Genomic DNA, 23,478 nt, shown 5'->3' on the forward strand with positions numbered 1-23,478 from the left:
CCAGTGTACGCCAGTACGCGGTTCTTACAGCTGACAATGATGATGGTGATATATATAGTGTAAGCGGCAACAACTTTCTGGAAATTCTAACACCTGAATGCGCCATTCCGCCACTACTGAGTCGTGACTGACTGTTGGGTCCAGACTTTCGACCATTCAAGTCTCGGCTTCATGACGGGCCGTCAAGCGTCCCGAATTTTCGGACAATCTTCCGTGAGGTAGGCTTCTCGGCCGTAGCAGCACCTGACGGCGACCGGTAAAACGGGATCCGTGTGTGATCCCACCTAACACCCCTTTAAAGTTTGTTGACGCAGCTCCGAAGCCGAGGGTTCACTTTCAGTGGCCTCACTGACTTGCGGATTATGTCTGTCCGGTGTCGCGGTTGTAATCCCTGCTCAGGCTGGGCCTCCGACGAAGAAGTTGGTGGATTTTCTGGGATAGTGCCGTGATCAAAAGTGTCTAAAATCATCTATAGACTCAACTCACTCGGTCCTATTGGCAGGATCTCTCAGCTGGATTTGGTTTATGTGGCGTGTCCACCTGGCTGGGCTTACTTGAATCTCGTAGGGCACTTCGGCGCGCCGGCGAACGATGTGTCCCGGAATCCCTACAGGGTGTCTGCCGCTGTGGTCACGAGCCAACGCTCTGTAGTCTTCGCTGGATTAGCGCGCAGTTGCTCCATGATGCCAGTTGAACTGTCCCTCCACTCTGGTGTTGCGGTGACTAGCCAGCCTGTTCTATAGCAGGATAGTGTCATGCGGTGTTCGAAGCTTCCTTCGGAGCAGTACGTCTGCTGGTGACACTCCATCAGGTGAGCTGGGGTTTGGCGTCGCTCGATATGCCAGCAGGAACCTTTGCGCTTCTTCAAACTGCTTTTGTTGCTGTTGCAATGGTTACCGGAGCTGATTAAATTCGATTGACATCGTGGGTGGCACCAAAAGGGTGCTACAGCTGAATGATTCATTCATCTCTAGTTTAGACACGTGTGACTGTCTAGATTGGTTGGTCTCTATGTGACATACGGACCATTTATATTTGCAAACCTGACTATTAGCCACACTAGATTTCCTTGGCTTACAGCATTTGTCCTTGATCTGATGAAAATATTCAGGTATTTGGATTTTGCAAACTGTGAAGCGTGGGTAACCGTTCGTATTTATGTCCTCTGACGTTCCAACCTCATGATGTAGCTGCCCTTGACAGGTTATCATTGTTTATGCTTTGTTAACTGGGATATAATCTTTTACGCCCAGATTGTTTGATTCTTGAAAGAACTGAGGTTGGATCCATTTAGTGACAACTTAGAACTCGTAAATTTTAAATTTGAAGTGGTGTTTGAAAGGGAAGAAAGTACCAGATTTTCAATACCTTTGATGCGGTTTTGTGGTTTCCTCTTGGAAAGGCATCAGTTTTTGTCGGCTTCGTAGGGCTGCTTCCTCTTGAGGGACATTTGCACAGGGAACTTTATGATCACCTGTCCTAAATGGAGTGCCGTTTTTGATTCCTTTTCACGCGTGGAATCCCCCAAAGTGCTTTCCTTTAAGTAGTGCGCGCTCAACATCTGATCACCGGATAACTCAGTGGCAGTGCTATTGACAATCACCTAACTCGATAACCGACTGTTAAGTTTAACAAAATGACAGTTAGCTGACGTCACTGTAGGTAAAGAATAATGTACATTATTGGGGTTGCAACGGTTTCGGCTTCTTATTGGTTAACAGCGTTTTCTGGGTTGATAAGATTCTAAAATGCATTGAATTTCTGTGTTCCTCATGGAAAAGACACTATGGTTCGGAGAATGACTGCTTCAATACTTAACACGATAAATCAGGAAGGTCCGATTCCTGCAAGTAACCTCAGAACGCCCGGAACTTAGTGCTTCATCAAAATCTCAACAGGAAAGCCGCCAAGCACCTAGGCCAGTCAATCATTCAATCAATTCAGCAAAAGCCAATGGGTCCTCCTGCACGCCACAGAAGCACGACTGAATGTGATCTGCGTTCAGGCATTTCATAGAGGCACGATCGGTGTTGACGGGTGTTCACTAACGCCCATCAGACAGCCTGGATCAATGTCAGAAAGTCCCCTTTAAATAGCACGGGGCTGTTGTAACTTTTACTCTCGCACTTGCACGCTCTTACACTCGCTTGTTCGGAATATAGCTTTTGTGTTCCCTTCTGTGAATCTTTTCTTCAGGCATTGGGTACTGGAGCGGGTCAGCAGCAGATACCACAGATTGGCGAAGTAGCAGATATAACAGCTTCCTATCCGGTTAACGGCGTTTTCTGGGTTGATAAGAGCCGGTCGATTCAAGAATGTACTTGAATTTCTGTGTTCCCCACGGAAAAGACACTGTGGTTCGCAGAATGACTGCTTCAATACAAAACACGATAAATCTCGAAGAAAACGCCCTATGTCGCACGCGCATTTCCTTTTATCTGATGCCAAGCTTGTTCCAACAGAACTGGTGTCTGCGGATTCGTGTGTATGCAACCACCCATCTACCTCATCTGCAAATCATAAAATCGATACCATTCTAGCTAGACTGTCGCCTCATCCCTCTATAGGCAGCGCGATCCAGCCACACCTTCAAACAAGCACTGAGAAACCAGTGAATGTGTCCGCCGCTGGACTACAATGAGATTAATCGATCCGAATATTCAGTGAGTTGGGTAGGTCAGGGAATCATGACCACGAAGCCACCGACTATTTTGTGTGCTCGTACATGTCTGAGGATTTTCGTCCAACCGGCTGTGTATCTGAGACTGCCGTCTTCACACATTAGTTCCAGTTTTCACGTAAATTTAACAGCCAAAACCAGCTTGTGGTTTTCGTGACATGGTAACTTATGCGTTCTCACTGTTCTATGATGAAAACAACTGGCGTGATTTGTAATCATCGATAGCATAACATCAGTGTTCAACATTGGTGTTCCGCTCACGTGATTCGAGTGACCACGCGCTAGGTTAAAATATATGTAACGCTCACGTTTAATCAGGTGCTGAACAAACAACATACAGTCACGTCTTTCTCGCTTGCTCGATGGCTTTTGAGCTTTCGGATTGCTTACATCAGTTACTCGAAGGCTATTCTTGTCCAATCTGACTTATCTGGTCGTTTTTTTCGGTAATTTACTGTAAACTGCTGAGGGTTTCAACAGTTTTTGGTTTGCATATGAGATGTGTTTGTTTTATGTGTCACAGTTTTGATAGATGTTGAAACTAGAGAATAGTCAATTCGTTGCTGCCGCGTTCAGAAAAGATCAGAACATTAACGGAACACTACTAATGCGGTTGCTGAAAACCCTTGGACAGCTTACGACCAGTTTCGCCCTCTTTCTACGGCTCACGAGTTTCCACTGACTTTCTACGTGACGCATATCGGACTAAATTGGCTAAATACACTGATTTGTTTACCAATTTAATCAAGAAGTTTGACGGAAGCTCAATTGCTGCGTCTACCTGATGGGCTTCAAGAAGGGCGAACCGGTCGTTGGGTCTCGAAGAGTTTCCAATAAACTTATGGGCATCTTCCCCCAAGGGGATATACGGTGATATCTTAGATGTCCTGCAGATGGAACACAAGGTGGCCTTCGTGCAGCACATCCCCAGCAATCAGCTGGGAATCAGATGGAACTACCGAGAAAACCAGATTAATGTGCACGTGAGTGTATCTCGCGACCAGAATCTTGTTTACGCCTCATATTTACGTAGCAGTTCGTGCTGGTATCGAGGTCAGGGGTTTGCTGCGCTTCAGTTACTGCTTTTTCAGAATATCGTCTGGGGTCTTAGTTGCTTGTCATTGCAGGCAGTGTGCTGCGATGAAGCCCTCGGTTTACGCGGCTCATGAAGTCCATGCATACGCAAATTTTTACAGACAGTGATCAATAGGTTGATCCTTTATAGATGCACGTTCCATGTATCTCTGAGATAGCCCTTGGATGACCAGGTCCACAAGCCTTGACTTAAACTGAATTAATATTACACTTGGCGGAAAGTTGGGTGTGAGCTGGTCCAATGTCGGTGAAACTCATGTTGCTCTTCTCAGTTGGATTCCAAGTCCCACTTTAGCGTGTGTCTGACTCACTGTACACTATCGACGCGGCGTCTAGACGTCAAACAAGAACCTGAACAATGGCGTATTTCAATCGACACACAATGTGACACATCTGCACACACGCATAGCCAACACACGCACAAGCAGGCCAACATACACACACGCAGGCCAACACACACACACACAGAGCCCAAACGCACATGGAACACACTAACTCGAGGACATGATGGCGGACCCAAGTAACGCTGTAATTAGTGTGTATTCAACTGGTTGGATGAAAAAGGATGCCGACGACACTCGAAACGTCGGATTATAAGACCTATATCTAACTGTCCTAAAATGAAATGAAATTCGACCATGATGCTTTCCACCGTAAAGTGGGAGTTAACTTAATAAGACCTGATTTGGTGAAGAACGGAGGGTCACAAATCCTGACAGCCCGTGCCCAAAAGTCGTAGTTATACAAAGCAGAGCCTACTGATGACACCGACGTATTTCTAGTGAGAACCCCTGACCGGATTGCGGTTCCTGGTGGTGATGGGTTAAGAGAATGAGACGGAATGTTCAAAACATGCGAACATACTTGGAGGTTACATTGGCAGTTTGAAAGAATAACAGTTCGAGTTCTGCACTAAGGCCCGGGCTTGATGACAAAGTCGGATAAATGAAAAATCGGCTAGTACTATATTTCAGAAAGTAAGCGGAAGGCCAACTGGCCTGAACATCAAAAGTCTCACCGACGAGGACTTATCCTTTAGTTGTGGAAACTGTTAGTCCCCTGGGTTATAATCTCTTCTGATGACTGATGTTCGCAGCTTGATCCCCTGTGCGCGTTCATCAAATAACATCAGAACATAGTCTGGGTTAATTGGGGAAAGGTTTAACTTGTTCAACAACAAGCCTGCCTATTCGCCAAAAAATTGTTCCAATCAACGCCCCTCTTGTTGTTACCGAGATTAAAAACTAGTGCCTATTTTCAACCACAAGTTTACAAAGTATTTTGTAAATCTGGACACCATAATTGGATCAATAAATCAACCGGAGTACAATGTGCACACAAGACTTCTGAGTGTGTCGTCTGTCTCTGCGTTCACTCTGAGACTACCGTACTCAGGGATAAGCATCTACTTTGGTTGATACTGTTCCTAAATTTCAGTGCCATCGGGTTCTAACCGACATTTTTCTGACCAGTTCTTCGGATCTCAGCTAACGTTACTGCTCTGTACCACTCAATATTTATGTGAGACATTCTCTTTTCACTCTCTCATCGGTTGTTCGCCATGAATACGAATATAATAAAAAAATATAACCTGTCAAACATTCATTTTAGCCACACAAATGTATTGATTTCCCTACCGATTGCCGACTTCTAGTGATCTACCCTGTGCGTTTGACAAGAAGTGAGATTAGGGACAAGAGGTCGTTTCAGTGCAAACTATTACTTTGTGATCTACAAAAAAACGCATTCCATGTGCCTAAGGATGACCGTCAAATCTAACCGGTTCTGATTAGATGCGCTACTACACACGTACACATGAAGATCAACTACACCTAGGCCGTACTAGGAAGCCAGTGAAAATATCAGTTATGTCAATCCGAAATGCAATCTTGCCAAAAAAGTAACCTCCAGCTTTTCTATGCTTGCAGTCCTCTCGTCAAGTGCACTTAAGCCCACTTATCAGTGATAATTCACCTTCCTTCTTCAAGTCGCGTTGCAGGAAACTGTTTATCAGAGTCATATTGAAAAAATGAACAATAGCTAGCCAGATTCTTAAAGTAATCAGGGTTCTACTGGGTTGATCGATATGGCGTGAAGGCCAAATCATGCTGCAAGATTACCCATAGGCTATACAATGAGGACCTTAGTGTACCACGCTGTTGCGCCCACCCATCATATCCTAAAGTGTCCCTAACAGCTAGTGCTTTAATATGTATTTCATGTCTATCTTCCTGTAGGTAGTAGTACGCCTCGCACGGTAAACTTCCACTAGGATGGTCACACCAAGACCACTGGACAGCAAGACCAGGTGAGAACACCTCATTCACTGCCATGCAACCATGTCCGTTTATTTGAATAAATCCTTCTAACAGAGAGAATAAAAAATGAGGCTAGGAGTGGATCTACGGCTAGCCTACAACAAACACCCGAGGTACATACATCTACAAAACTCCGTCAGGTATACCGAATAAAAAGTGAACGCCAGTGACATCGCTTAGCCGCCATATCGTTCAGTGTCACGTATCGAGCACATGGATGGTCATGCTTTCGACTCCAAAGGAGAACAGCACCAAAAACTTCTATTTAAAAAACACTCTTCATTCCGATATCTCGAATACCAATGCGACCAAAACATAAGGCGGCCTGGTGCAGCACATTCAGTTACCTGGAAACATCACAAAAGAGATTCAGCTGGGTTCCAGATGAGTCTCTAGAAGAACCAAATTAGTTTACAAATGAGTGTATATTCGCTGATTTCGTGCAATTTGGTTTCAAGTAGAATCGTGCCATTGGTTTCAAGTAGAACATAAGGTTGACGGAAACCGGGGACTGTACCTGCCTGTTGAGCCCCAAAAAGGACAAAACAGGTCGTGGGCTGCCGATGGATTTTCAGCAACCTTATGAGTAGTGCGTTACGAATATATGCATGTATCGCGATTATTCATTCCCTTCTGTCATGTCAAATTCCGTCCGCCTCTAGGTTTTCAGTATTCCGAGTGGTGCAGGGAAGACAGCCCCCTTCTCGGGAGGCAGTAATTCGGTATGCGTGAGACATGGCCCAACCGACCTAGCTTACAGTCCGCTTCACCAAAGACCCGTCTGCTGATCGCCTCACTCCGAATTCAGCAGCAGCTGTGAGAGACCGGTGGCTAAAGAATATATCTCATTTACTCTGCTTGAAGTCGTCAATTCTCACAGCCTTAAAACAATATAGCCCACACTGTAGTCCGATATACGAGTCCTTTGAGATATCTTTTTGGTGCTAAAAGTGGCGCAAGCTGGCAGATTCAGCTATGGCCTTCCAAATTCGTGCGTTCACTCCGTCGGTCATATTATATTCATAGCCAATGTCACTTCCAAGATCCCTATTTCAATGACTGTAAGTCCTGAGGCATGAATGCAATTTCTGGACAAGTGACACATGTTAAGGGACTGCATGATTTCAGTTAGCTTTTCAACTTATGCCTGCGCCCACCACTTTTAAAAAATGTAAACAATGTCATCTGTATATTCTTGGTCTGCAAGTTTTTCGGACCAGTGTCTGCTACGCAGAATGTTTTTCTTTTTGGGTACGTCTGATTGGATGGTTTCGTCATTCAGTGGGAGGGCGGTTTTTAGACCTGCAGTGAGAAGGCTTACATCTCTGAACCGGTTCCATAGACTGACGTTCACACATTTCCGCAACATGCAAGTGTTATGTGGTTGTTCCACTTTGAGTCTGACAGCCTGAAATCGGGAGAATACCATGCTCGTTTAACGTTTATATTGTTTCTCTGCGTTGGTACTGGGGACGACCATGCTTGGTTGTCGGAAGAGTGGTGTTTAGGTGGCAGCGAAGTTTCAACCAAGAGGAGGTAAACTGGACCTAAAATTGACGAGTCATGTTGCTCTAAAGATGGAGGTCCCAGGTCATGATAAATGTAAGCTGAACTGTATTAGCGGACAATAATATTTCCCTTGTGTCCAGATCGGATGACCAAACGTCGGAAGATCGATATAATTTGTGGGGTGAATGGGGCGGTGCGCATAGGAAATAGACGGCCAGTGTGCGGACAAAGCAGCAACACTCAGATTCAACTGGGCCACCGAAGCCCATAAGCGATATTGAACTGCGATGCTCTGAATTGGGCCAAGGGTCAATGGATTATTGATGTGATTTTGATAACTGGGGTGAGTTGAGAGCCTACTCCACAGGTTTGTCAATTACTGTCCAGTTTAATCTACTAATGGCTGGAGTTCACTTATGGTCTACGTCTGGATTGAAGGAATGCAACTACTGTTTCGAAAATAGAAGGATGAAATCACAGTATTCACACGTAGACTGACTTCTACCTGAAGAAAATCAAAATAGCATGCCAGGACCTCTACAGAAACTTTTTTGTTTTTCACAGAGATTAACACAAATAGTTACTCAGAAAATATGGACATCTACGGCTACTGCTGAGTAAATTATGTGTATAGTGGTGGGATGGGTGTAGCCAAGAGCCAAAATACATATTTTAACCTGTTTTTGGTCGTAGCAGAGAACCTTCAGTGTGCTAATATCTTTTACTTTGCGCCCCTTAGAACTGACTACCTGAAGAACCGCGCTGTGATCAGTGCACAAGCAACGCACGGACTGCAAGATTAACCGAGGTGAAAACAAAGATAAAAACTCCTTTACCACCACGGCACCTACATATTTGCGGGAGTCTTGGGTGCATGGATTTACCCGTTTGAAGCGGAAATGGCCAAGTTTGCAACCCAATCTTCACGAATGGTTTTATAGACACCACGATTGTTGCGCTGGCGCTGGTTAAGCAGTATTTGGATTGCTACTCCATCTAATTCCCTGGCCATGTTCAGTCTGCCCACCTGATCGATCAGTTTTGTATGACTTCCAGTCATCAAGCCATCTCAGGACTAAGTACTGTGTCTTCAATTAGATCACATCACTGGCCAGTTGTCGGTGAACTTCTACACCACACCCACCAACCCCGTTCACATGCTTCATTGCCGATATTCACGCATTATGTCGTTGGCACTTCTGTCTTCTGCAGACTTTCATAAAGGTGCCGTTGTACTTTTTAATTATTTGAAATATGTTTGGGACCGATCGAGTAGTCGTCGTTTTAAAAACATTTGATAAACAACCAGTGGATTTACTGCTGCTGCAACGTTCCGCTTTTGACGCAAAACCTCTGTCAAGTCGAATGAATAAATTACCAGATAGACCGGATCTTAAGACAGTCAGGGAACCAATTTACGACATTTCTTCTGACTAGCCAACTTAATCAATGCTATGTGTCAGTCTGAATTTCCTCTTTGTTGGTTAGCGTGGATGACCAAAACTTGCGACAGATTCGTTCGGGAGTTTGTGATCAAGTAGAATCAGGATTTCGGGCCTTGTTTTTCCGATCTGGGACATCCTAATGGAATATTCCTCTTAGGTGTCGTTCACGCATTTATTGATCTGTGTGCATTGGCCAGATTTCTTGCCAGATATCCTTAAACTAACCACCGGCAAGCCATCTATACATACAAAATTCTTGTGACTCTGCCAAGAAAGTTGGAACTGGACGAAGTTCACATTACTTATGATATCATCCCGGTGTATATGAATGTCCCTAAAGCGGACGCTTTGGAAGTAGCCAGGTGGTTGTTACTAGCAGACACTACGCTACAAGAACGAACGCACTTCTTTATAGTCGAGACAGTTAAAGGCATCGAAGTATCTTGAGCTCTCAGTCACTTTGTTTTATACTCAGATGTATAAGCTCAAGAACAATATCTAGCTACAGGATCTTCAAAATGCATATGGAAAACTGTTGACATAAAGTTATGGACGGATTCAGATGTCCATCGAGGGTTTTCTGACATTTATTAGGTGACGCTTTCGTCGTGATAAAGCACGATAACTTTGATGATTTCTTTCAGTACATCCACACTTTGGGCCCTCACATTAGATTTAGCTTGGAGCTGGAGTTCACATCAGGTACACCAACTTCCTTGGCTGCATGACACACAAGAGGGGTGGAAAATTAAAAATGACTGTTTACTGTAAAATAAAATGTGGTGGTGAGTTATTAAGCTAGCTATCATTACACTCAAAGGCAGCTATAGATCCAACAATGTTTAGTACAGTATGAGCACCGTGCAGAGAGGATCAACCTAACAGCAGCGCAGGATTGTGTACATACAGCAAAATGTAGCGACTGTACGAACGTTTCTGTAGGTCAGACAGTCAGGGAGTCACGGCGCCTAAGCGATGTGTAGAGAGACCATGTGGAAAAGTTGATCAAGAGCAGGTGAAAGTCGAAGCTTCGTTACAGGGCATGCACCGGACACTGGACACAGAATAAATTTGGACAATGTGGCAATTTTTGCTCGATGACTAAGATACACAACACAGCAATCGGTGACTGAGGCGGTGGAAAAGAAAAGGGTTGTGTGAAGAGATGTCTTAGATCAGCCGAAATGACTCGAGGTGGTGTGCGGTTTTCAGTGAGATCGTCTGGGTCTAAAAATGTAAATAAAATAAAATATAAACAAATAAAAATATATGGCAAGATCCACTTAACCGCCCCTCTAACTCTAATCCCATTAGCCTCGTGCTCTTTACCGCACACATACCAACAAAATGCGTGAACGACACCTAAGAGGAATATTCCATTAGGATGTCCCAGATCGGAAAAACAAGGCCCGAAATCCTGATTCTACTTGATCACAAACTCCCGAACGAATCTGTCGCAAGTTTTGGTCATCCACGCTAACCAACAAAGAGGAAATTCAGACTGACACATAGCATTGATTAAGTTGGCTAGTCAGAAGAAATGTCGTAAATTGGTTCCCTGACTGTCTTAAGATCCGGTCTATCTGGTAATTTATTCATTCGACTTGACAGAGGTTTTGCGTCAAAAGCGGAACGTTGCAGCAGCAGTAAATCCACTGGTTGTTTACCAAACCTCTATGAAACGATGCCTTGTAGCTTTTTCAGTTTGTTGTCCTACTGCTGAGCAAACTGCTTCTGTTGTTCCCACTGATGTGAAAACGGTCTAATACCGCAGCAACGACAGTAAGCAATCGCCACCCAATATGAAACAATAGAATGTTCGCCACAATGCAGAATTTCAGAATATACCGTGAATACAACAGTGCTGTATATGAAAGGACGCTACCAAGTGTATATTTTAAAGTCGAAATGATGGCTAGCTTCGCCATCACGATGGCACAAGGAATTTCGATATTTTCAATACAATAGGTCAAATGCCTTTCGAGTTTTTAAGGACAGTTTCCCTTGCTTTGACCTGAGGCTGTGTCCACAAGACGACTATGATGTAAGTGGTATGTTCATAGGTGAATGGGTAAACTTCCCTACGACCCCCACATTGATAGAGTTAGTTTCAAGATGAAGTACCATAGCTATATCCTGTCTCCTCAAAATTGCTTTTTTCTCATTATACACACGTTAGTGTACACACCAATTGTGCAGACGCGATAAATCAGATGCGTAGTGGTAACATGCTCACTTCGTTTATCAGATGACTGGAGCTTAAACTCTGACACGGTCTAGTGTAGGAACTGCTGATGGACTCTAATAAGAGCGAAACTCGAGTAAAGTGTCTTCCTTTTTGGTGTGGACTCATCAGAATGATTGCTCCAGGACAGGAGAAGAACTGTTCAAACGTATGATGTGGAGACGAATTCTACAAATCCCACAAGCGCCTACTCATTGAACAGAATGAGCGTGGTCATAAGTGGGATAGTAAAAATGCCTAGGATTGCATAGAAGATTTATCGGCGTGGTACTATGGGTTTCGGTCGTTCCTTTTGAGGTCAGTCTCGTGATTCTGAAGTCACGGCAGAGCCAGTTAGAGCGGACCCAGACAGCAGACCCAGATACGAACACGCATGGGGCAGTCCTTGCGGTAAGGTTAATTGTGGGTGCGGCGGCGGAAAACATATGGCGATCAGAAGCTCACAGGCTGAGTAAGCAAATGAATAGAAAATTATCATGTCAAGCTGGATTCAATATTTCATGCAAGGAGATATTATCACTATGAGAAAGAGTATGATATGATATTTTACTATCCAAGGTTTAACCAAAGTATACCACTGCCTGTTCATGTTGCGAGTGATAAAAAATTATCAGCCACTTAATGTGCAGTTGTCTCAGGTTTTCATCAACCGGGATTCGCCCCCATCCCATTTAGTTAGGAACAGACATCACTGAACTTGTGTAGAACTTTGTTTTCGTTTACACAAAACTCAACGTTTCGTCTGGCACGCTGAAAGTGCTTTTTAAACTTTTTAGACAGTTTGGACCAAATTCGAACGAACATCAGCAAAGTTAAGCTATTAGTACTCACAACGGAAACGGTGCGTTTTTTTTCCTTTTCACTAATTGTGCCGTCAAATTGGAATGTGTATTCAAGGTTTCCCAGTGTGTTCCATCACCGTGCCAAAAGCCTAGTTTCATCATAGATGGACCTTGTCATTCTAAATTGCATAATTTTCAGTAGATTTATGTCCATACCCAAGACATTCTAAAAATCAGACATCCTAGACAGAGACACTGATCTCGTCCTTCAGGCATTAACAGTCCAGCCGAGGCTGTGTTACTTTGTACCTCTGTTAATAGGCAAGTGGAAGGAGGAATCGATCGTAGTTTTTACGTCTGCCACCATTTCTCACAGTAACAGTGCTGCAAAATATAAAGTATCTCCATCATAAGTTTGACTTCTATGAATTTTCTCTTGTCTTCCGGTGCCAGTAACAAACGCAGCCGTTTGCACTTTTTGTCGTCATAAACATCACTCTTGTCAGTTTGTCAATTCATGGAGTACGGTAATTTGCTGACTTGATTCTGTTCTCTTTTGCAGTCTAACCAGCCATTTGGACTTTCTAATGCTTGCTCAAACGCGGAGTGCTTCCTGGATAGATTTGACCCATAAGTACATATTTCAGGGCTCAGGTTTATACGCAATGTACTTTTTACCTGATTACGTCAGGCACTCTACAAACGTTGCCTCGCACTGCTCTGTAGAGTTTGGGGCAAAACACCATTTATAGACCGAGATAACTTGGTGTAAAAGACAAATTTATCAACTTGAAATGCACGGCAGTTCCAGACATCCCTTTATGGGGACAAAGGAAAATTATTACAACTGTATTTATAGGGTAATCACAGGGTGTTCCGCAAGGTCGGCTAGGATCTCCGTGAGGGGTTGAGAAGCGTCGACTCAAAGATGCTCGATCCGGTTTGGCTGGCATTCTGACCAATCACGGCATGGCTTCATTTGGCCCCTGTCCTGCGCGTGACACATCCGCCCAAATGATGTGATGTTCGGTTATTAGGAACGGCTGGCATCCGGACACATTAAGAGTAGAATTCATAGGAGAGTTCAAACATGAATCACGAGCGCTGAAGCTTTGGATCACTAGAGGTGAACCCCAGAAATGTTACCTACTCATTACCATCATTCGGCCGAATGAACCGGCCTTATCCGCGTTTCATTCTGACGGCAGCCAACACGGCACTTTAGGACTTCAAATCCAATGAACAGCAGATGCGAATAAAATATTTTGGAAATTTGGTTGTTTTTATTGAAACTGGAGAGTGAGGAGTGTGAAACGAATATTTATCGAAAAGTACTCTCTGTGGATGTTGAAGTACAGCCTTGGCGATTTGACAAAGATCAAGAGATTTCGTACTCCAGGACAGCCCCTTCAGTCATCCAAGGGTAATATCCAGAAGAAGAATCAATATTACTCCTGAGAAAACAGATCAGCAGAAAAACGCATCTATTTGCATCATTAATTGGTCGGCATTATCCACTCCATCTGCACTCAACGATCAACTGGGACGCCCATACTCACCTTTTTTACCAAGTGGATCTTCTAGTCCGCCTTATTAGGTTGTTTGGTCGGGTGTTTGCAAAAACGGTGGCAATATGTTTTCGGCTGTTTCTAAACGAAGCTGGAGCAATATATTAGCTCGTCACATAAACTCCGTAGGAAATTCTGTTCCTCGTGTAACCTAATATTTTGATTCAGTAGTTAGCCTCAGGGTGAAACGCAATCCACTGATTTTTGTCCATTAAAAAGCAATCCATTGATCATAATTAAACCAAAGACTAACTGGGAAACGTCAGTACGTGGAGGCTTCACATAGTCTGACTCTAGGCTCATCAAAACCGAACTCATCAGCCGGGATAGGAAGAGCAATACACTCAACATTGAGGACACTTTTGTCCCTAAATAAGGTATGTCCTAAAACGGTAACATAAAACCGGTTTCCTTTAAACCCATCATAGACCTATGTGCAGAACACGGAAACATTTAATCTGTAGAACTATACACGTTGTATTTTAATGAGACAGTGTACCCTAGGATCTTGAATGCTGTGCCGACTGAAGCATGCGGCGGCTTCGTCAGGTGTATTCATTTGGAGGAACCATAAGCAAGTGAATTGGTTGGGTTTTCCGTTTATACCGGAATAATTGAAAATTAGTGTATTTCTGTACATCGAGTTCTGGGAAGGCCTATTACTCAAACTTGAGGCGACAGAGTTAATTATTCAACCATATGAGGGAATATCAGTTAAACTCATGTCACTCTACCGTATGGGATCATACTGGTCAACAGGAAATAAAGTAGGACACTCGCTTTTAAAAGTACGGAGTGGACTTCATTTTGCTGTTTGCTAGAAGTCCGCTTGTGATGTTTGTTTTTAATCTTACACCGCGAGCGTGATACTGTACCATTTCCATCATCATCATCATCATCATCATCATCATCATCATCATCATCATCATCATCATCATCATCATCATCATCATCATCATCATCATCATCATCCTGCTCCTACTACCCCCCAGTCTCATTAACATCACCATCATTGGCAGACGCACCAGATAAGGACACTGGTCCTTCAGTGTCCTTATCTGAATAAAGCCTTACAATGAAGAGAATAAAAAATGAGACAAGGAGGGGAATTAGGGCTAGTCTACAACAAACACCCGAAGTACGTACACCTCCAACACTTCCTAAGACAATCCGAATATAAACTCACAGCATGAATGACATCGCTCAGCTGCCATATCGTTCAATGTCTCGAGTCGAGCATACGGATGGTCATTTGGTTGACTTCGGAGATGAACAGCAACAGCGACAGAACTTTTTGTAACATTTTTCATTTCCTCCTCTACTGTCAAATCCTGTCCACCTCTAAGCTAACGGCACTTCGAGTGGAGCACGGAAAACAACTTCCTTCTCGATAAACGGTAATTCGGTATGTGTGAGACATGGTCCAACCCACTTAGCTTAAGGTGTAGAATGCATCCTTCGAATTTAATACCGTCAATTTCACCAGAAGCCAGTCTGCTGATCACCTCATTCGGAATTCGTTGGTTCCATTCAATGCCGGAAATAGTTGTGAGACGTCGGTAGTCAAAGAACTCAGTATGTCTCACATTCTCTGTCCGAAGTGGCCAAGTGTCACAGCTATGCAACAATACAGTCCGCAGTGTCATTTGATACGTGAAATTTGAGACCCAGGTTGCTCTGACATGAGCCACAAATCCAGGTAAATGGTGCACCTCGTCGATGTAGCGCCAGCTATAACCAGGGCAAATCACTCCAGTGGCATAATTTTGTCAGTAGCCCTGAAATTAAAGCTAAAAATTTCTAGGGAACTTGAAAACAATAAAATGAGAGGATTTTTTAGCCGTTTTTTGACTTGTGTTAACAACTCACCCATGGTTCGACTGTTCATTTATCCTAATCTGCTAAGATTTCGTGCTAATTCAGCAACTGGAGTTATCGGTGAACCGCTTGAGACAATACAAACACAAACCTTCAGTCCTTCCTGAAAGTTGCCATTGGCAACTAGACAGACATTTCAAAAGACAAAGCTTTTTGTGTGGCTGAAACAAAGTCTTGTGTGTGTACGTAGGTGTGCTAGCCCTCAGGGGGCTTTGAAACGCTGCTTAATCGCTGGTAAGTCATGAGTCGTGTTATGAAATAAGTTTTATGACCCACCTGTTTTATATATTGCTCGTTTCCGGAGTGCCAGTTCCATAAGTCATGATCGTGTTATGAAATAAGTTTTATGACCCACCTGTTTTATATATTGCTCGTTTCCGGAGTGCCAGTTCCAAAACACACTTGGTGACGGACGTTTTCGATCAAAATCTATCACATCTAATGAAGGAAATACCTTTTAATGACAATCCCGATTGCAAACTTCTGCCATATTAGAAAGAGTAGTTTGCAGAGAGTCAACTTTTCCTCCAACCCAGAATAGTGGAGGACAGAATCAATTCGTTAAATTGGTAGATGGCAGACTGATCTGGCATAATAGCTTAAATCTACCTGAAGTGGCTATTGACTACTCCACTTAACCTGATTGTGAGTTTGACGACACACTTCAGTCAATTTTACCAATCTAGTAGTTTGATCTACTTCAAGATCGCGTATGCGACAGTCAATGAAGCAGCATTTAAAGGACTTGCCAGGCCAAAGAAGTCATCAGATCACTGACTGAATACCAGTAGCTAATGTTGAATGCTTCATCTAAAGTTGCTTGAAAGCCCCGCATAGTCACAGAACAGCGAGGCTCCCTAAAAATCAAGAACTGGGAGCCTTCGCATTTGCATAGGTCACGGGAATCCAGACCAGGTTCTTCTAACTGCACATACCGGCGCTCTCTGTCTAGCATTTTTTTTAATGTGCTACCTCTCCACAAAAGGATCATCTTCCAAGAAAATCTTTTTTCTTTTTTCCCCAAAGTAGTTGCTAATCCAACGCATGAGTGAACGTCATCTTGTGCATAACAGGCGGACAGTTCACCACAAAATGTGGACGATTCCCAGGGTGGAAAGGGCGGATACGGATCTGGAATTCAGAAGAAACTATACTGGTTCTGGTGAAGAACGTTTCTGCTAGAAACGACACTAGAAGTACACTGGAAAAAATCTCACGTTTTCCACATTTCACGATACCTTTTACCTGTTTCTCTCTGCAACCACTTAGAACACTGCGTTGTCCAGCTACTTCTGGTCAAACGGCCAAATGTTCAACATCAGCCAGAAGGTCGCGGAATACTAAAAGAAGGCAAACAGGTTAATTTAATCGAAAAGGTATACCAGAATAACGTGTCTCAGTAGTTAAAACTTCCATATCTTTATTAACTTCACTTCTGCGTTCATTCCATTTTGACCGCAGCATATTTTGTAGTAGTGTTACGGGTTTGAGCACCAAATCGTGGAAGTTCGAATGCATTCAGTGTTAAGTTGGCCTTGTTTGAAGTTTGGCGACCTTAAGTCAAGCGAGGGTGGGGATGCGTGAAAACATCAGGTGACCGTAACGTAAATACCATAACAACGTCTACCATCAAATCAACAGCATCTCTATGGGAATAAATGTACCGGGGTGTAGTTCGCGAACAATGTAAGCTAACTGGCATTGAATGAGTTTAAATAATCCTTGTGTGTTTACACAAATTTCAAGGCTTGCTTCGGCGGTACATAACAGTAAGCGATGGCACATTTGAGGAGCTATCTGCATGGTGTACGGGTGACAACCCTGAATGGCATTTCAATAAACCAGACAACTATGCTAATCAATCATAGACTTCCCCGATGGCAAAAATAACTACCAACATCTGCGCTTTCCGTCTGGTTTTCCTTGGTCGTCAGCATGTACTGAGGACTTTAAAGAAAGAAATCAACGATCAAGATGGTGGAGACCGTGTAAAACTGGGTCAGTAATTTTAAATTTCAAAACGATCCCTTCTTGTGCTGGCGGCTTTCCAAACAATTCTAAGTGACCTCCGTAAAGTGAAAACAAAAATTTGCACATGATAAGGCATAGATTAAAGCGGTTTCTTGTTCGCATAATTTCCTTTTTCTTGACTAGGGTGTGGATTATCTGCACACAAAATGAGTTGGCAGTGAAAGGATATTTAGGTTTACCTCAGCTGAGCCTCTCCTTTATGATATTACCTAGCTAAGTATGGTGCACAGAGATCAGCTCATGTTTCGTTTGGCGTGACATTCAAGATTTCGAAGTAACTTTCTTGAAATGAGATTACTTTAAAGGTCAATGAAAACGTCTAAACGGCTTAACACCGTTTTAGCACTTCTTGGGGTTCGTCAGGTAGCCATAATGTTCCATTGGTTTTATGTTCTTGCAGAATTTTATACACAAGAAATCTAGGTAAGATTTATTTGGGTTTTCGTTAGCATCAACTTGGTGTTCAACTGCAGATGTATTCTATTTGGTGTTCAAAAAAGCATTAAGATTAAAGGAAATTCCGAGACTGGTCCTACATCAGTAGCATAAAGAACGATGAAATCGCTGGTGGGCTGTCCAGAGTTTTCCATCGACCTTACAAGTAGTGCCCTATCAAGGCACAGACTAGAATTTATGGAGTGGCACAATCTTTAACGTTGTTTTAGGGTATAAGATGCCCACATTCATGCCTCAACAGTAATTAACACGCGCGAAATGAATGTCACATGTTCACTCGACCGAACAGCTGCAGAAAGCATGCGAGTCATTAGGATGTGCGTGGAACTGTCAAGACCGAAACGGTATAAGATTAACACTCAATGACCGAGTTGAACAGTCACATTCAGTGGTTACGCTGACTGATTGTATTAGAGGCTGCGCCGCGCTCAATTCACTGACCGTATAAAGCCGTGTCACCTCACCAACTCCTTCTGCGTGTCCTAGCGATCCAAGCTCAAGACGGATAGGTATGTTAGCAACTAATAGAAATGATCGATCTGAATGCAGGTGGGTCATTATCTAACACGTGTCTAGGCAGCCGGAGATAACGCGGTTCGGTCCCAACAAATCGTCGTGGCCTGTTTTTTTTCTAGGTCGTGTTTGCAATGCGTGCTGCGTCAATAGTAAACTGCTGTTGTTGTTAAAGCTGGTGACGAATGCAGTACCCGAAAACCTATATTCAGCTACAGAGGATAGATGTGGAGTAGAAGCTCTGCCCTTGTCAAGGATCCCTGTGTCTCTTCTTTAATTGACATGTTCTCTGCTAACATCAGACAAATCTGTATTCATCAGGCACTTGTGTGGCAAGTAAATATGGCCCCTTGTTTCAGGTCCTCTGAACACGGAATCGATTCCTTAATAAATCCATATCTCTACTAAATTCTTCAGTCCTTTATTTGACGTCATCATGCATGTACCAAAGTTTAGATCATACCAAAAGTTGTTTAACAACAGGTCACATTCCATGCATTTGTTATAACTAAACTTGCTATATTTTCTGGTTTTCAAGCATTTCGTTTTCGTTTGACTTCACTAGCAACAGTTAGATTACCTCTTCATCCCTCACTCCAGCCCGCTATGTATCATTGTTCAGTAAAAATTTTGAATGCTACTTATCTGTTTTGAGTACATGCCGATCCTGAGGGTGCGATCGCTGTGAAATTTTAAACAGATGCCCTCGACAGAAATTTTGGTTCGTTGAAGGGACTGGAGCGATGGTTGTTCCAAATAAAAACGAAGCCAACATGAATTGTTCATTTCACTCCCTCTGTTTATGATCACGCTGATACATTGACTTTGAAAAGAAGACTTCTTTAGATTATAGTGAGACTGATATGGTGTAACCGTTTATACGCATACATGATAGCACTAATTACAGATGGAGTATACAAATAAGAAAACAGCCTGAGTCTGGGAGCCCGTACAGTGAGGATGCGTGTTCGACCGTTCAAGTTCGTTTTTGCTACCTCTAAATATTAACACTTCATCGGGGTTCGAATTTTAATGAACGAAAGGCTAGTGGCTTCCAATGATCACTGCGTTTCCGTTAGTATATGCTAAACAAGCAGGGTAAATACGGACACAAAAGTTTGTATGGCGCGCTTTTGGATATCTTTAAAGACAGTTATCCCATTCCACTTCCGATGTATGACCTCGTAGCTTCGGTTGCCAGTACACCATAAGTCTTGGATAACCTGAAACACTGTCATGGCTCTTTTTTACGCCAAGTAGAACTATATGACCTTGTAAGCAAATAGGACCTCTCTAAGTCTGATGTACACCGCTGCTGTTGGGAAGCAATTTACATTCTCCCAGTGGCAGCTGAAATGGCCCATCAAGATCCCGGCCGTAGGCTTTCATACCACCGAAAGAAGTGACCACGTCTTTTCCGTGACTTAAGTTGAGACCTTCCTTCAGACGTACCATGACCATTCGATTAGTGTGTTTTTAGAACTCATCCCCTTCCTGAAGATCTGCAGAAAGCCGCACTCAGACAATTTCACATAGGGCACTCTAAAACAAACAGGATAATGGCAATAGCCCTGAGTTATGCCCACTGACCCTCTTGTGCAGTGTTAGAAGCAGCAATTCTACAAATCGTACTTGTAGTTTGGTGAAACAGCCAACTCGACTGTGATAACTCAGTGGCGCTCATGCCTACAAAGGACATTTTGGACACACCTTAATACCAGTTAGGCTAGGTCAGTACTTGATATTCGTGGTCTTCAGTTAATGACTGGAGGAAGGTCATACAAACTACTCAAAAACTACCACTTCTTATGCGGAGCATCACTGATCGCTTTGTCGCGTTGAAGCACCAAGGGCCCTTGAATATGACAATGACTTCCAGTATATCTCGATGCCACCCTGTCGTAAATGTAGCATTACTCATTTCCGATCACCTCATTTTCAACCACAGATGATTGTGGACAAAACCGTAAATTTCGGAAGTCCAGTGAAGATGGACTATTTGCTTTAACGTACCTGGAGACGTCGAGATGGAGTATCAATAATCAGTCGCTGTTGCCGAGTAACTTTAGAACAACATAAGACAACATCTGGTCAATCAAAAATCACTTGGTGCCCTGAAAAACTTGATTAGAATAAAGATTCAGTTAGCATAATGGTATGGTTGCATGATCCCTCGGCATGCTCAAAAACATACACCCCCTTCTATTTGCTTTACCTGGAGACGTCGAGATGGAGTATCAATAATCAGTCGCTGTTGCCGAGTAACTTTAGAACAACATAAGACAACATCTGGTCAATCAAAAATCACTTGGTGCCCTGAAAAACTTGATTAGAATAAAGATTCAGTTAGCATAATGGTGTGGTTGCATGATCCCTCGGCATGCTCAAAAACATACACCCCCTTTGGAAGAAATGGCACATATCATTCGTCGACGCGGCAGCGTTTCACGCCAAGTTCAGCCACACCCAATAAAGTGGATCCGATTTGCGAGTAACACATACCTAGCGAATACGCAGATCCTGACCATTTCGCAAAATCACCCCAATATGCAATTTCTCCTCGACATTCTTTTCAATTTGGTGAGCTCCCTTGGTGAACCAAGCGGGGATCGAAACCAAGCATATCTATAGCTAAAATGCTGGACTTACAGGGTCACCCTGTCAGTGAAGTCAATGGAATTGAACTACCGACTGAGGACTTGCATCAACGAAATTCAAGGGACAAGTGTGAGACATAATCCTCCATCTGGACCACTCCGTCGTGACAGTTGGGCCCTGAAATTACCAACGGGTTCTATTCACACTTGACTGGCTGAAGAGAAAGGACTCAAAGCTATCACTGACTATTAATCATAGGGCTAAGAAACTACCGTCTGGTTTACGCCAGTTGGCAGTCACGTGCCCAAAAACCGTCTGAATTTCTCGTTCTTGCTGCGTGTCCTTGTTCACTCACTTCTTACCTTTTTAGTTGAGTAGACTCGTTATACCTTCGGAAAAGCTAGTTGGTCTAAGGCATATCTTTTAATCCAACATTTAGAGGACTACCTTTCATACGTCCTGACCTTGAAAAAAACACAAAAGACCGACAGTTACTCTAAGCATTCTGCTGAATCCTGTCATATCAACGACGTCCGTGTGAGAAAAATATGCTCATGACTTGGATGTGGAGAATTTGGACCAATAGTGGACCCCATTACTTCTTTGAAGGGTACTGTTCTTACATGAAATACGGGAAGAAAAATCCAGCTTTTATCGATCAACCCCGTTTATCATGCCAGATGGCTGGAGATATTTTGCTAAAACGGCTTGCCTTTGTACTGCGACTGAATAAGACTCTCCCAACAAAGTTCAGACATTTAAACAAGTATCCCTTGAGTTCTGTCTATTCCATTGACCATGTATTGTATGTTTCACGGAATAATCGTCCTTATCATCTTTCGTTTTAGCAGCAGTCACCTGAATAGATATTCTGTTCGATTCCCGTGGGAGCGTCAACCATAATGCCATGCTCGTTTCGTAGGGCAGAGAGCGTTAGGCTTATCTAATTAACTTTATTCGGTGTCGGTTTGGTCACCTTTGTCTGACCTTCGTCATCAGCAGACAATCTGGAGGCAATGATGATTCATGTTTTTTATAAGTCTATCGAATGAAATAATGAAATATCATTTCCTGTCAAGTGAATCCAGGGGGAAGAGATTTCTCCATTAGAACAGCAGAGTAGCAGATATTATTTACAATCTGGAGGCAATGATGATTCACGTTTTTTATAAGTCTATCGAACGAAATAATGAAATATCATTTCCTGTCAATTGAATCCAGGGGGAAGAGATTTCTCCATTAGGCTATGAAGAACTTGTTAACGTTGCTGGAGAGTGATTGTCGTATTCCGTAAAAACCACTTGGTTGGGACTGCATGACTTATACGTGATTGATTTTATCATGTGTATTTGCTGATGTCAAATACTCAGATTTTCCGCTATGCCTGGTGACCGCAATCAGGTAGATATTTTATTGGACGACCCATATCTCACTGATAGATTGTGGTTCAGTGCTATCAGGCATCAGAGCAATCTATCCAGTAACCTTGTGTCTTCAGCTTGAAAAGAGCACTAGAAAGCGGAGTTTATACAATCCAGGGAGGATGGTTCGGGTGCCAGATGATGGACAGCGATGGAAAGTTGATATACCAGGGGAGTTGAAGCGGGAGAGACTTAGAGGAAGAGTCGGTGTGTTAGAGGATCTTTACACCGAATTCCTGCATAACGACAGTTTACTCAAAAAGTGAAGTGGTCCTCCTGCATCAAAATTCAATAACTTTGTAGTGAATGAGACTCAGATGCAAAAAGGAGGAGGCTCACTAGATCGGCAGTCACCTGGATTTCGAGAATCTGACTCCACACTGGATGCTGTTGCATATCTGGTACAGTCGATTGCTTTATGGTTCCATAGAAGTAGGAACCCTGCAGCAGTGTTGAGTTTAGACTGTACGAATGTGTTTGGCGTCATCGGTCGCGGTATGCTTCTGCAACTTATTAAAGATTGTGGAACTAAGCAGAATTGGCTTGGCTTGTATGTTGGCTTGGCTTATATGTTAGCGGCATACCAGGTTCTGATTCCTTTACTTAATGTTAGTATGCCAGCAATGCAACGATCGGTTCTACTGACTATACCACAGGAGCATAGATGGACCTTCTGAACTGGTTCCAGGGATGAGGTCCATTTAGAATGCACCTTGTAGTCGTGACGTTCTGTAATCAGTGATTTCAGGCAGACGCTATTATGGGACGCTTCCATAACTTTCCATCTTTCACTATCAAGTGTTCTCCCCTTCCAAGTTTCAGCGCTATGAAGAACTCTAGTAAAATCCTCTCGGTTCTCTCATATTGCGATATCGTTTATCGGAGTCCAACGTTTTAAGCGCTTACTCATTTTGAATGAGTATAGTATCTGTACCACAA

Source organism: Opisthorchis viverrini, assembly GCF_000715545.1.
Source record: "Opisthorchis viverrini unplaced genomic scaffold opera_v5_156, whole genome shotgun sequence".
Lineage (NCBI taxonomy): Eukaryota > Metazoa > Platyhelminthes > Trematoda > Opisthorchiida > Opisthorchiidae > Opisthorchis > Opisthorchis viverrini.